Here is an 11,675-nt window from a genome sequence, read left to right on the forward strand (position 1 = left end):
GAGCAACACTCAGACTCGGCCCTCTGGCAAGGAACTGTGGTCAAAAATTATTTGAAGTTTGGTTCTCTTTGCTTTTCAGAAAGAGGCCAAATATTGATGCTCCTGTGGATAAGTTGGAGAGACTTTGTGAGCAGTTAGAAAGGGTAGATGTTGTCAGAAAGGAAGGGTGAGAACCATCAACGGTGCAGTTTTTCTGAAGACCCACTTGGCCATTGTGGGGATGAGCTTTCCTGCTTGGCTGCTTGAGCTTCCAACCAGGGGACAGATGGGCAGGAATGGGACAGAAGTACAGGACAGTAAGAGTCAATTCAACTCTTCTCCCCAAGAAGTACTTTCTACATGCTCTTGACATTTCTTTAAGACTTCTCTTTATCAAGTGACTATCTGATTCATTATTCAGTGCACCCTTCTGTCGGCTATGGAATCGATGTCACAATAATGATACCTCCAAACAAATCATAGATAACTCATCTTCTCTCTCCATCCCAAATAACCATTTAGTTTCTGTGCGTTCCTTCCATCCCAATGCCTGTGGATAAATTTTGCATAATAATAATCATGGCCTGAATGGAGTTTTGTCCTGCACTCTCATCGATTATATTTTATTTTATTATTAATTTTATAATTTAATAATCTAATCGATTATATTATATTTTAACTTATTTCCCAGTCTGCATAAATAACAATTTTAATAGCAAGAAAATACTCCATTAAATGACTGGACTATAAAATATTTAATTTGTTCCCCATTTCTAAACATGGAGGACTGTCCCAGGTGGTGTTTCATGGCACGTGGGCTCTGAGTGGGGGATTAGCAGACAAAAGGTTTTGCAGAGTGTTCTTGGGGGACAACACCCCTGGAAAGCAGGGATAGAAAGCAGGGCCAGGCAGAGGGAGAGGTTGAGATGTCATTTCTTGGCAATGAACCACTCAGCTGACCCCAGGAAGAGCTTTGAGGCTGGGGTAGTCTTACAGAATTATCTCAAGGTGGGACATAAAGACAGGGCATTTTTTTAACGTTCATTTATTTTTGAGAGAGTGAGATAGAGAGAGTATGAACAAGGGAGGAACAGAGAGAGAAAAGGAGACACAGAATCCAAAGCAGGCTCCAGGCTCTGAGCTGTCAGCACAGAGCCTGAAGTGGGGCTAAAACCCACAAACTGTGAGATCATGACCTGAGCGGAAGTCAGATGCTTAATCAACTGATCAATCCAAGAGCCCCAAGACAGGGCATTTTTATCACCGTATGGATTAGCCAGTGGCTGTGGGTCGTCGTACCCTCTGACAAGTCAATTTTCTTCAGGGAAGGAATCCCCAAAGAGGGGAAAGCCGTCTTCCAGGTCCCCGTAGAGTCATCTGGTTAGTGCATCACAGATTTAACTCAAGGTATTTTCTGTTTTTCCTAATTTAGATACCTCAGCAATGGGCATCTTTGGACATAGTACATTTTCCACTCTACTTTCTGGAGAATCTGGGACACAATTGTGAGTTGGAGCTTACAAGTTCCCAGCCCTGAAATTATACAGAAGTTTGCCTTGAAAACATTTTTTTGTCGAGTTTGTCAGCTTTCTTTTGTTTACTTAATTTCCAGAATGGTGACGCTAGCTCCATCAGAAATGTAGTGGGAAGAAAAGTTACATTATGTGCATGAAGCATTTTGAATATTACAACAGTTTTCTTTAAACTTGTATTGGGGACCTGGAAGATGGCTTTCCCCTCTTTGGGGATTCCTTCCCTGAAGAAAATTGACTTGTCAGAGGGTACGACGACCCACAGCCACTGATGATTACAAAATACAGATTCTCGGGGTTATTCCCCAGACATTGCAATCGACCAAGTCTGAGGAACCTGTATTATGAACCAGTACACCACTTATTTTTCATTCCTAGAAAAATATGAGGACAACTGCTTTAGAATATAAAACTTCTGTATGAGCCCAGAATGCTTTGTTATCATTTTGCTGCACACTTCGATGGAAAACAATTTGCATGCTGTCTCCTTTGCTTTTGTCCAAACTTCCACCCGTCCCCAGGTCCCCACTCTAGTTTAAGCACATGCTTTTATCTTGTCACTTAAAACTCTTGTAGAAATAATTCCAATCTGAATTACAAATGTATTTGCATCTCAGCTCCCACATTTCTGGGACATCCTGTTGGACATTGACTGAGACCCCAAAATGTGGAGGACACAGTGTTAGGCATTCTGTAACATACTCTATCATTGGACTCTTAAAGCAACCCTTAAGGTTGGTTTGATCATTCCCAACCCATGGGAACAGAATGTCCCATTGGTTGAATAAAGTACCCGAAGCCTTGATGAGTTCTTACTCACTCACTCCAAGGTGTCAGATTTGGCAGTAGCTCTTCAAAGTTGTAGCCAAGTATCCAAATCAGATATGTGTTTACATAGGTATTCATAACTGAAGACTTTTTCAGTTGTAAGTTACAGAAAACCCAATCCAAACTGGCTTAAGCAAAAAGGGAATTTATTGACTCATATAACTGAAAACTCCATGAGTAATCAACCTTCAGATGTGGCTCCATACAGGGGGTCAGAGGATGTCATCAAGATATTTTTCCCCTCTCAACTTGAATAAATGTGTTTTCTGTTTGGTTTCCATTCCCAAGTGGGCTCCCCTCCTCTTGTGAAGTGGCAGCTGGCAGATCCCTCCAGCTTCACCTCCAATGGAGAGGTGTTCGAGGTGGTCATTGCCACATGGGCTGAAGAGTTGGGGATTAGATAGACTTAGGACATGTGCCCATCCTTCACTATAACCTGGAAAGAGGAGACGTTGGGTTATGTGCTCCATCTCTTGCTTTTCTTAAAATTTGAGGACTGATGATGGTGAAGGGGCAGGTCTCTTTAGCAGAGTTAGAACTGTTAACAGTGGAGACTGGATGTTGGGGAGCCCATTGCTAAACATCTGTTGCTACCCTGCCAACTGCTTCTTTATTCTTCCTTTGCATTAAATCTTGTTAAATATCCACACAAAGCCTGCTAGAGAGTTCAGAAACTGTTCCAAACACCTCCTACACTAGCTCAGTTAATTCTCTCAATAACTCTTGAAGGTAGGGGATCTTATTTTCTCCACTTCACAGAGGAGTAGTGGGGTAATAAGAAGGCTAAAGGACCTGTCAGAGCCTGTGTTAAAGGTGGGACTGGGACCCGGGAAGACTGGACCCTGAATCCATTCTCCTTCCCATCATGCTCTGGCCTTTCTAAGTTGTGCCTCTCCACGGTGCCATGCTGGTAGCATGCCACCAGCTTTCCGTGACTTTCTAAACTAACCTCAGGTTGTATCCAGCCTCAGGCCTCCTCCTCCATTGCACCGTGTCTAACCACACATATCCCCAAAGACCATCCAAATGTTCTCATGTCCACACTGCTCTTGTAGACACCAGTCTGGTTTTGTTGTAGACACTTGGGAGCAGGGTGGGGACTATAGTGGTCAGGAAGACACACCTGATTCCTTCTCACCCACAGAACACCTGGATGTGTAAACAAGTGATTTTGAAAAGAATTCACATGCCTTTCCATGTCACCTAGGATTAAAGGCATAAAATAAGTAAAACACATTGTTTGTGAACTTTAAGGGTCCTCCCCTTAGTGTTATTCGTATACCTTAAGGTAGGCTGGCTGCCCTCAGCAGAGGCAGCCTTGATTCTGGATAGCTTGTTTATCCTAGTTCTCAGCCTCGAAGTTCTGGCTTGGACCATCTTGTGAGCTCAAGGACTTTGTGGAATTGAAAGTATTATGGTTTCCCCGAGTAGTCCCTCAGACCTATCAGGGCATCTCAAAGGTATATAGCTTTGGTCTTCATCTAGGGGGTCCCACTGCAGTTATGACAGTGAGAACATGTACAGTATGTCATAAAGGTCAGGTGTTGCCTGGCAGCGGGTTCTGGAAACAGGGCAGTCCCACACTTCACACTGAGAAGACCTGGACCAAGGATCAGGAGGTCAGTAATACAAGCCCTGAGATTACCATATCCCTAGGTGGTCTTTTGAAAAATCTCTTGTTTTTTTTTTCTACACCTCTGACTTCCCCTTTGAAGAGTGAAGGGATTGAAATAGACAAATACAAAAGGATATTATCTACTGTGCCACAACTGGAGAACAGAGAGACAACGGAGGGCATTTCCAAGGTTCATAGAGAAGTCAGATTCTGATCAAGGTATAAGATGTCACTATGGAATGATGCTGGGCATATGCACAGAGAGACATCAGGACTAAAGCCAACTCTAGGAGCCAAGAGTTCAGAATGGACTCAGTCCCCAAGTCTTAGGACTGATGAGGGAAGAGAAGTTGTTGGTGAGACTGGTCACAGCATTAGAGTGTGGCCAGAAGCCATGTGCATCTTCATGGGGCTGAATCCCAAGGTTAATTCTTCCAAGTCTGCCCCATGGCCTCTTCCTCCAAGAAGCAGGGATGCCCTGCAGTGCAGCGTTGCCACAAGCAGTTGATCTAAATGCAGAGAGGGGAAATTCTTCTCTGTGTTAGAAAGACAGAGAACTCTCAGATGTGGCAAACGTTAGACACATTTGCTGCTCTCATCCTACTCCCTGGGTCTGTGGAAACATCACTAATTAATTACTGCCCCTTTCCCCATGGGCTTGGACATAGCTTCAGAGTCTTCAGCACAGCCTTCCAACCAGACAGTGCCAATCCATTAAAGATGGCACTATAGGTGAAATTGATTTCCCACACTAGCTTCTGGCTTGTCCCATCTTCAGTCCATCTTAGAATGTAACCTTCACATCCTACTCTGGCAGATGATGTGATTTGAGGCTTGATTCTCAGACTGAGTGTGAAATAACATGAGCTGCAGACAGAGGCAGACATAAAAGTTTAGGCACATGCCTACAGAAGAGTTTGCTAGTAGTGCCCGTTTTACAGCTGTTGCTCCAGGTCAGACTGTGAACACTGGGAGCTCATCAGACATGGCCAGGGAGTCCCCCACTTGGAACTGTCTGGGCTGAGTATAAATGGACTACCCCATGTCTCCTAGGGCGTCTGGGGTATCATTTCAGCTCCTTGGCTTTCATTCAGATTAGATCTTAGGTACAGACAGGATCTTGTCTACCCATCCCTGTTCAGCATCCAAGTCTCATTATAATCCACCAGTGTATTAAGAATTAATAGGTAATGGGCTAGCCCTGTTTCCAGCCCTCTTCAGCCATGTTTTAGTAATGGGGGTTTCCAGGGAAAGGATCACAAGTGAGTGGGCTCACTTCCACAATCACCTTCACATTCATATTTAATCAGATACTAAGAGGTCCTTGGGCAAGATCTCAAAGTAGCCAGAGGAAATCTACAGGAAACTAGGGGGTCTTGACTCTTAAAGGGACAGTCTTATTGTTGGAAATACAATAATAGAAGTAAATGCAAGAAAAGATAGAGCAAAGAAGACATTTATCTAGTGTCTTAGTAGACATCTTGCCTAAGTAGAAAGCAACGCTGACTTCAGAGTCCACTGTGACCTTCATCCTTTCACATATGTTTGAAATAATATGGAAAGTGTGAGCCTCAGCAGAGAAGCTTGTTGTCATTGTGGCTGCACTTTATTAAGAGTAGGCTGTTAATTATTCTTATTAAAGGGACAGGGTGGTGCAGTGGGAAAAGATTTGGAGTCTGACATAACCCTGGGTTTGGAAGTCAATGCCATCACTTATAATATATATATGAATTTAAGGACATTGATTTACCTCTCCTATGACTCAGTTTCTTTTCCCCTATAGAAACTGGAACAAATTGTATTATTTGAACTGTTCAAATAACATTTCTCTCATAATATGAAGGAACCAGGGACCATCATATTGGAAGAGAAATGTAGGAGATGATGTGTTCTGCTAACAGGAGCTAAGATAGGATACTTAAGGCCCATTTTGAAATTAGCTAAAATATCTGAACCTGGGGACTAGATGTTATCAAGGTTCTTATAGCTAGGTTATTTATACCACAGGACAACTGACTCTTGGGGGCTTACCCAAGGGGAGGGTGAACAGCATAAAGAGAATGGTCTTGCACTTACTCTTGCCCTAGAGTTTGGTACACAGATGCAAACATATTCTGGCCAACCTATGCCAACTCTGTTTTCCGATAATGATAATATCTTTGTGTCATTGACATCAAACTATCTCTAAGAAGGCCGGGACCACTGGTGGATGCAAAATCTTACACTTTATATCCAAAAATCAAACATTTTAAAGGGCCGTTGAATGGACCAAATGGGCAGACATAGGATTCTAAGCCTAGACATTGCGCATCCCAGGAGCTGGGACCTTGCTCAGAGATGTTCATACAAGGGTCTCAGGGGCAGGAAGCTACTAACTCTTTCCACACGAGTTCTTCTTTGGAGGGCACAAGAGCCAGGTAGCCCATCTATGTTCCTTTTCTATCCAACTTGGTTACTAGGAAGCTTAGAGTAAAATTGTGCTGGTCTTGCTTGCTTCACTCAGCCTTGCCTTTTTGGAAATAATTTCTTCTTCATTATTATTCATTTTTACATCCCAAGCTAATGGTTCATGTTTATTGGATTCATGATTTTACTTTAAGGTGCCACTCATTCATTCATTGATCTATATACACATTCATTCACCAGCTGTAGTAAAAAACAAACACTGTGGAGTCTGAGGTGGATAGGTTCAGATACTCATTTTGTCCCATTGCAATTGTGAGAGTTAAGGAAAGTTACTCAATATCTCTGTCTTTATCTGTGAACTGGGAAAATAATACAGGCTAACATTGAGTCACTGTGAGAATTCAATGAGATGTGTAACAGAGTCCTTACCACAGAGCCTAGCACTTGGCAGGCCCTCTAGTCATTTCATGTCTTATCCACTTAAGTGTTGGGATGCTGATGAAAGAGACAAGCACAAATAGACACTTAAAACATGATAATGGCAATTATAGCTCTTGCTGGCCTCCTCGACTGAGTTCAGGGCTGGGATTAACTTGAATATATGCAGTGGGATTTTTACACTCTTGTTTTTTTATGTAGTGGGATTTTTACATTCTATTTCCTGAGAAATATCCCAGTTCATAGAGACCTATCCATAAACACTAGGAAGTCCCAGGCTATCTGTCTTTAGCTCCCTAGAACAGCACCATAGACCAGCCAATACCAGAGAGTGTCCCCACGGAGAGAAGTCTCTCCTATTCCCCCTTGTGAACAGCGATTTTCCAGTATTACCAGTTCTGCTTTTTTCATTCTTTAAAAGAGGTTTATTATTTATTTTGAGAGAGAGAATCCCAAGCAGGCTCCTCACTGTCAGAGCAGAGCCTGATGTGGGGCTCAATCTCATGAACCATGAGATCATGACCTGAGCCAATATCAAGAGTCAAATGCTTAACTGCTTAACCAACTGAGCCATCTGGGCACCCCAGCCAATTCAGTTTTTTCCTACGTAGCCAGTGCTCCAGTCTTGCTGGTGATTCTTGTGAGACCAGCAATGAATGTGGCTTAAATGGAAAATGTTGTTTACATGAAGATGCTATTCACACAGCTCCAGTAGACAGCTGCTGCCAACCTGCTGAGGAGGCCAGAGCTGCATACAGAGCCTGATTGGTTGGTCATGCCACAATCTCAGGGCTGTGAGGCACTTGTAAGTCATCGGGTCCAACCCACACATGATGTCTGGGTCCCTCTGTACTGTGGCCATTCATCCTCAGCTCCAATGACTTCAAGGGAAGGAGTCTGTCGTGAGTCATAATTCCTGATGTGCCTTCTTCCATCTCTGGACAAATACATTCTTCACAATTTTTTGTTTGTTTCCAGGCATTGGCCTCAAATTTGTTTTTTTCAGAAGTCTTCTCACTGATGCTAAGTCAGATCCATGTGACTCTAAGGTACAAATAAAATCTCTCCTACCCATGGTAACTTTACAGATCCCAAAAGGATGTTGTGGCTCCAGGGAGATTGCTCTACTTGCTGGTTAAACATCCATTCTTCCGAGTATTTCTCAGGTGACCTGACTACCTGATCTTTATTAACTGCAAACTCCCATCCCTGCTCCACATTGGACTAGCTGCGTGACTGTAGGAGAGCCACTTATCCTCTCCCGAACCTCGCTTTCTTTGTGTGTAAAATGGGTAATGCATATTTATATATTTATTTAAAATAGTATACGGCTTGGACAGACATGACGTTTAAATAAGGTAAGTTAGAAGGCTGTAAATAACACAGCACTGGGTATATAGCAGTTAATATATATTAATGATCATGACTGTTGCGTTAGCAGTCAACTCTGAGCACAGCATCCTCAATGTGCTCTGACTAACCCAGAGACGATCAGAACTTACCAGGGCCTGGGACCCGCATCAGGCTCTGTGCTGACAGCTCAGTGCATTGGAGCCTGTCTTCAGATTCTGTATTTCCCTCTCTCTCTGACCCTCCCCTGCTTGCACTGGCTCTCTCTGTTTCTCAAAAATAAATAAATAAATAAATAAATAAATAAATAAATAAATAAATAAAAGAATTTAAAAAAAAGAACTTACCAAGGCCTGGGAACTACTGAATCATCTGAGGCGCTGCCTACCCTTCCTCCCTCACTTCTGGCTGCTTCTTACCTTCTTTGGCCTGGCCTCATTCACACTGGCCTCCTTACCTTTCTTTGCATATGCTAAAGTGTCTCCGGCCCTGGGGCCTTCGCTCCTGCTCTCCACCCTTCCTACCCACCTGCCAGCAAACACTTTTTATCATTGCTTTTCTCAACTTCCTGTCTCACTTGCTTTCCAAACATGACTTCCCCAAAGAGGCTTTCTATGACCATCTGTGAATACAAGTCCCCCCAATATATTCCTCACACCGTACCCTATCTTTGTTCCTTATAACAGTCACCAAAGCATGCAACTGTGTATTTATCTATCGATTTATCTTGTTTGCTGTTTTTCACTGGTAGAATGTCAGCAACATGCATACAAGGAAAGAGTCTGTTTATTGTAAAGCATTTTTTCCTCAACATGTTATGACAGAAAATGTAAACATACCAAAAAGTGAAAGAATTGAAGAAAGAACTTCCATGTACATATCCTTTAGATCATACAAGCAGTGTTTGCTATATTATCTTTATTACATATTTATCCATCTACCCATCTCTCTATCTCTCCCTCCTTCCCTCTCTTCCTCCCTTCATCCCTCTTATTTCTAGATGCATTTGAAACTGAGCTGAAGACATCAGTACACTTCACCCCTAAGCATGTCAGTACACAGGTTATTATTAACCAGAGTTCAAGATTCATTTGTGATTTTTTACTCTCCTTTAAAAATTTTTTTTAATGTTTATTTATTTTTGAGAAAGAGACAGAGTATGAGTTGGGTGAAGCACAGAGAGAGGGAGACACAGAATCTGAAGCAGGCTCCAGACTCTGGGCTTTCCGCAGAGAACCTGACACAGAGCTTGAATTCATCAACCATGAGATCGTGACCTGAGCAGAAGTCAGATGCCTAGCTGACTGAGCCATTCAAGTGCCCCCCTTCTTTTTTTAAAGTTTATTTATTCTGTGAGAGAGGGCATGAGTGGGGAAGGGGCAGAGAGAAAGGGGGAGAGAGAGAATCCCAAGCAGGCCCTGCACTGTCAGTGCAGAGCACGATATGAGACTCGAACTCATAGAACCATGAGATCATGACCTGAGCCAAGATCAAGAGTTGGACCCTTCACTGAGCCACCCAGGTGCCCCATCCTTGAGGTAAGATGCTTATATAGCAAAATGTACAAGTATGATATGAAGTGTATGATCTCGTGAGTTTTGCAAAGGCACACACCTGTCTAATCAAAACCGCCACTGAGGCCGAAACATTAATGTTGCTATAAAATTTTCCTTATGACCCTTGTTAGTGAAACCCCAATTCCATTCGCCCTTGAGGCAACTACTATTCTGACCCTTCTCAACATCGATTAGTTTTTCTTTTCCTAGAATTTCATGACTAGACTCATAGAGCATGTACCCTTCTTTGTAAGACTTCCTTCCCTCAACATACTGGTTTTGAGATTCTTCCAATTGTAACATATGTCAACAGTTCACTCTTTTTATTGCTGCGTAGTGTTTCTGTGTGCAGTTATACCGTGTTTGTGTGATCTTCTGGGGATGGACACCTGGACTGTTTTCTATTTGGGGCCATTATTAACAGAGAAGTCATGAACATTCTATTATGTTTATGTATCTTGTTCTTTGGTTTGTATGATTAAGAGGCCATGAGTATTCGATTGCATTTTATTATATTCACTTATCTTAGGTAAATACCTCGGGGTGAATTTGTTGGGTGGTAGAGTAAGTATAAGTTTAGTTTTATAAAACATGATTGGACTTTTTCCCAAAGTAGCTGTAGGAAGAATCTGTTTTGTTTACTAATATCAACCAGTTAGCAAGTGAGTTTGGCACGAAGTAAGTGCCTAATAAATATTCGTTAAGTTAATCAATAGAGAAGATAAATATCAGTATAGTGAATGTTCTAATCCTATCTTACTATTTGCCAGTGAAGTGTGGCTCTCTTGGAATCTGTTAAGTTCCCTGAACTTGAATTTCATTTTATATCTAATGTGAAATAATCTCCCATCGAAGTACTAACCAGGCCCAACTCTGCTTAGCTTCTGGGATCACACGAGATTGGGTGCTTTCAGGGTGGCATGGCCGTAGACTAATGTGAAATAATCTAAGGTGCCTTAAGAGAGTAACAGAGGGGCTCCTGGGGGGCTCAGTCAGTTCAGCATCAGACTTTGACTCAGGTCATGATCTAATGGTTTGTGGGATCAAGCCCCACATCGGGTTCTGTGCTGACAGCTTGGACTGGAAGCCTGTTTTAGATTCTGTGTCTCCCACTCTCTGTGCCCCTCCCCCACTCAGTCTCTGTCTCTCTCTGTCTCAAAAAGAAATAAACTATAAAAAATTTAAAAAAAAGACAGTTACAGAAATGAGCAGAGCTACAGGGCCAACTGTATGGTGGAGATTGTCAGAGGCAAGTGATGCCTTTCTATTGCTATGATTGTGCCCTTCCTTCCGTCCCTCCCCTTGCCTCCTGCCGCCCCACATAGGGCAGAGGCATTAGCCTGCAGAAGTCGGGGAATGTGCCAGGCTTAGGCATGTAGGGGTGAGGGGAAGCGAAACAGCAAGAAGCCCTTGGATCAACCATTTGTCCCTCTCCAGGCGGATTAGTATTTCCTTCTAAAGTTGGCATTTATATACTCGACTCCTACATTTCCTCCCCTTCAGATTTAATGTCTAGGTTTGTCTGATTTTTAAACTGGGTTATTTGAATGTCAAACTTTCGATAACACTTTAATAGAGGTGTCCATTAACCCATGCTAAATTAGAGCCCAGCATCTCTGGAAATACATGTGACATCCACATGAATACCAAATGCCTTCATTAGGCTCGGCGTTTACGCAATGAATACCAAATGCAGAGCCCAACTCAGGGGCACAGACTTCACTCCTGGGAGTTGCCAACACATCTTTGTGTTTCCTCAGAGGTACCGGTCAGCCCTGTTTGCTGTTTATTTCCAGGTGATAAGACATGGCAATGGTGGCTTTGGTGGAAATAAACAAATGGCATCCCAATCCCCTAATTCAGAGATGGAGAAGCAAGAAGGCTGGGGCAGATCGCTCAGGAGCCGGTAAGAGGACGCCCACTTAGTATGCAAGACGGATTCCAAACACTTCATAAAAGGCGATAACTTTC

At 42.8% G+C, this 11,675-nt stretch overlaps 3 long non-coding RNA genes across 4 annotated transcripts in view; 2 read left to right on the plus strand and 1 right to left on the minus strand.

The window, feature by feature from the left end:
• Nucleotides 1-2,468: 2,468 nt before the first annotated feature.
• Nucleotides 2,469-3,817, minus strand: LOC115275488. Its single transcript, XR_003901585.1, has 3 exons — nucleotides 3,622-3,817; nucleotides 3,463-3,542; nucleotides 2,469-2,775 (listed from the first exon to the last, which is right to left on the minus strand). It is a non-coding gene; the product is annotated as an uncharacterized LOC115275488 (long non-coding RNA).
• A 74-nt stretch (nucleotides 3,818-3,891) lies between these two features.
• LOC115275027 overlaps nucleotides 3,892-11,675 on the plus strand; it is a 21,233-nt gene continuing 13,449 nt past the window's right edge. The window contains exons 1-3 of one of the 2 annotated variants that reach the window (XR_003901370.1): nucleotides 3,924-3,958; nucleotides 7,887-7,964; nucleotides 11,501-11,664. This is a non-coding gene — a long non-coding RNA (uncharacterized LOC115275027). Of the gene's footprint in view, nucleotides 3,959-7,886; nucleotides 7,965-11,500; nucleotides 11,665-11,675 lie in introns of those variants that run through there. The other variant, XR_003901371.1, reaches the window with a different exon arrangement.
• Nucleotides 4,041-7,779, plus strand: LOC115275028. The gene is made up of 2 exons (XR_003901372.1): nucleotides 4,041-4,173; nucleotides 7,505-7,779. It is a non-coding gene; the product is annotated as an uncharacterized LOC115275028 (long non-coding RNA).

This window comes from Suricata suricatta, chromosome 12 (assembly GCF_006229205.1).
Source record: "Suricata suricatta isolate VVHF042 chromosome 12, meerkat_22Aug2017_6uvM2_HiC, whole genome shotgun sequence".
In the NCBI taxonomy this organism is placed as follows: Eukaryota; Metazoa; Chordata; class Mammalia; order Carnivora; family Herpestidae; genus Suricata; species Suricata suricatta.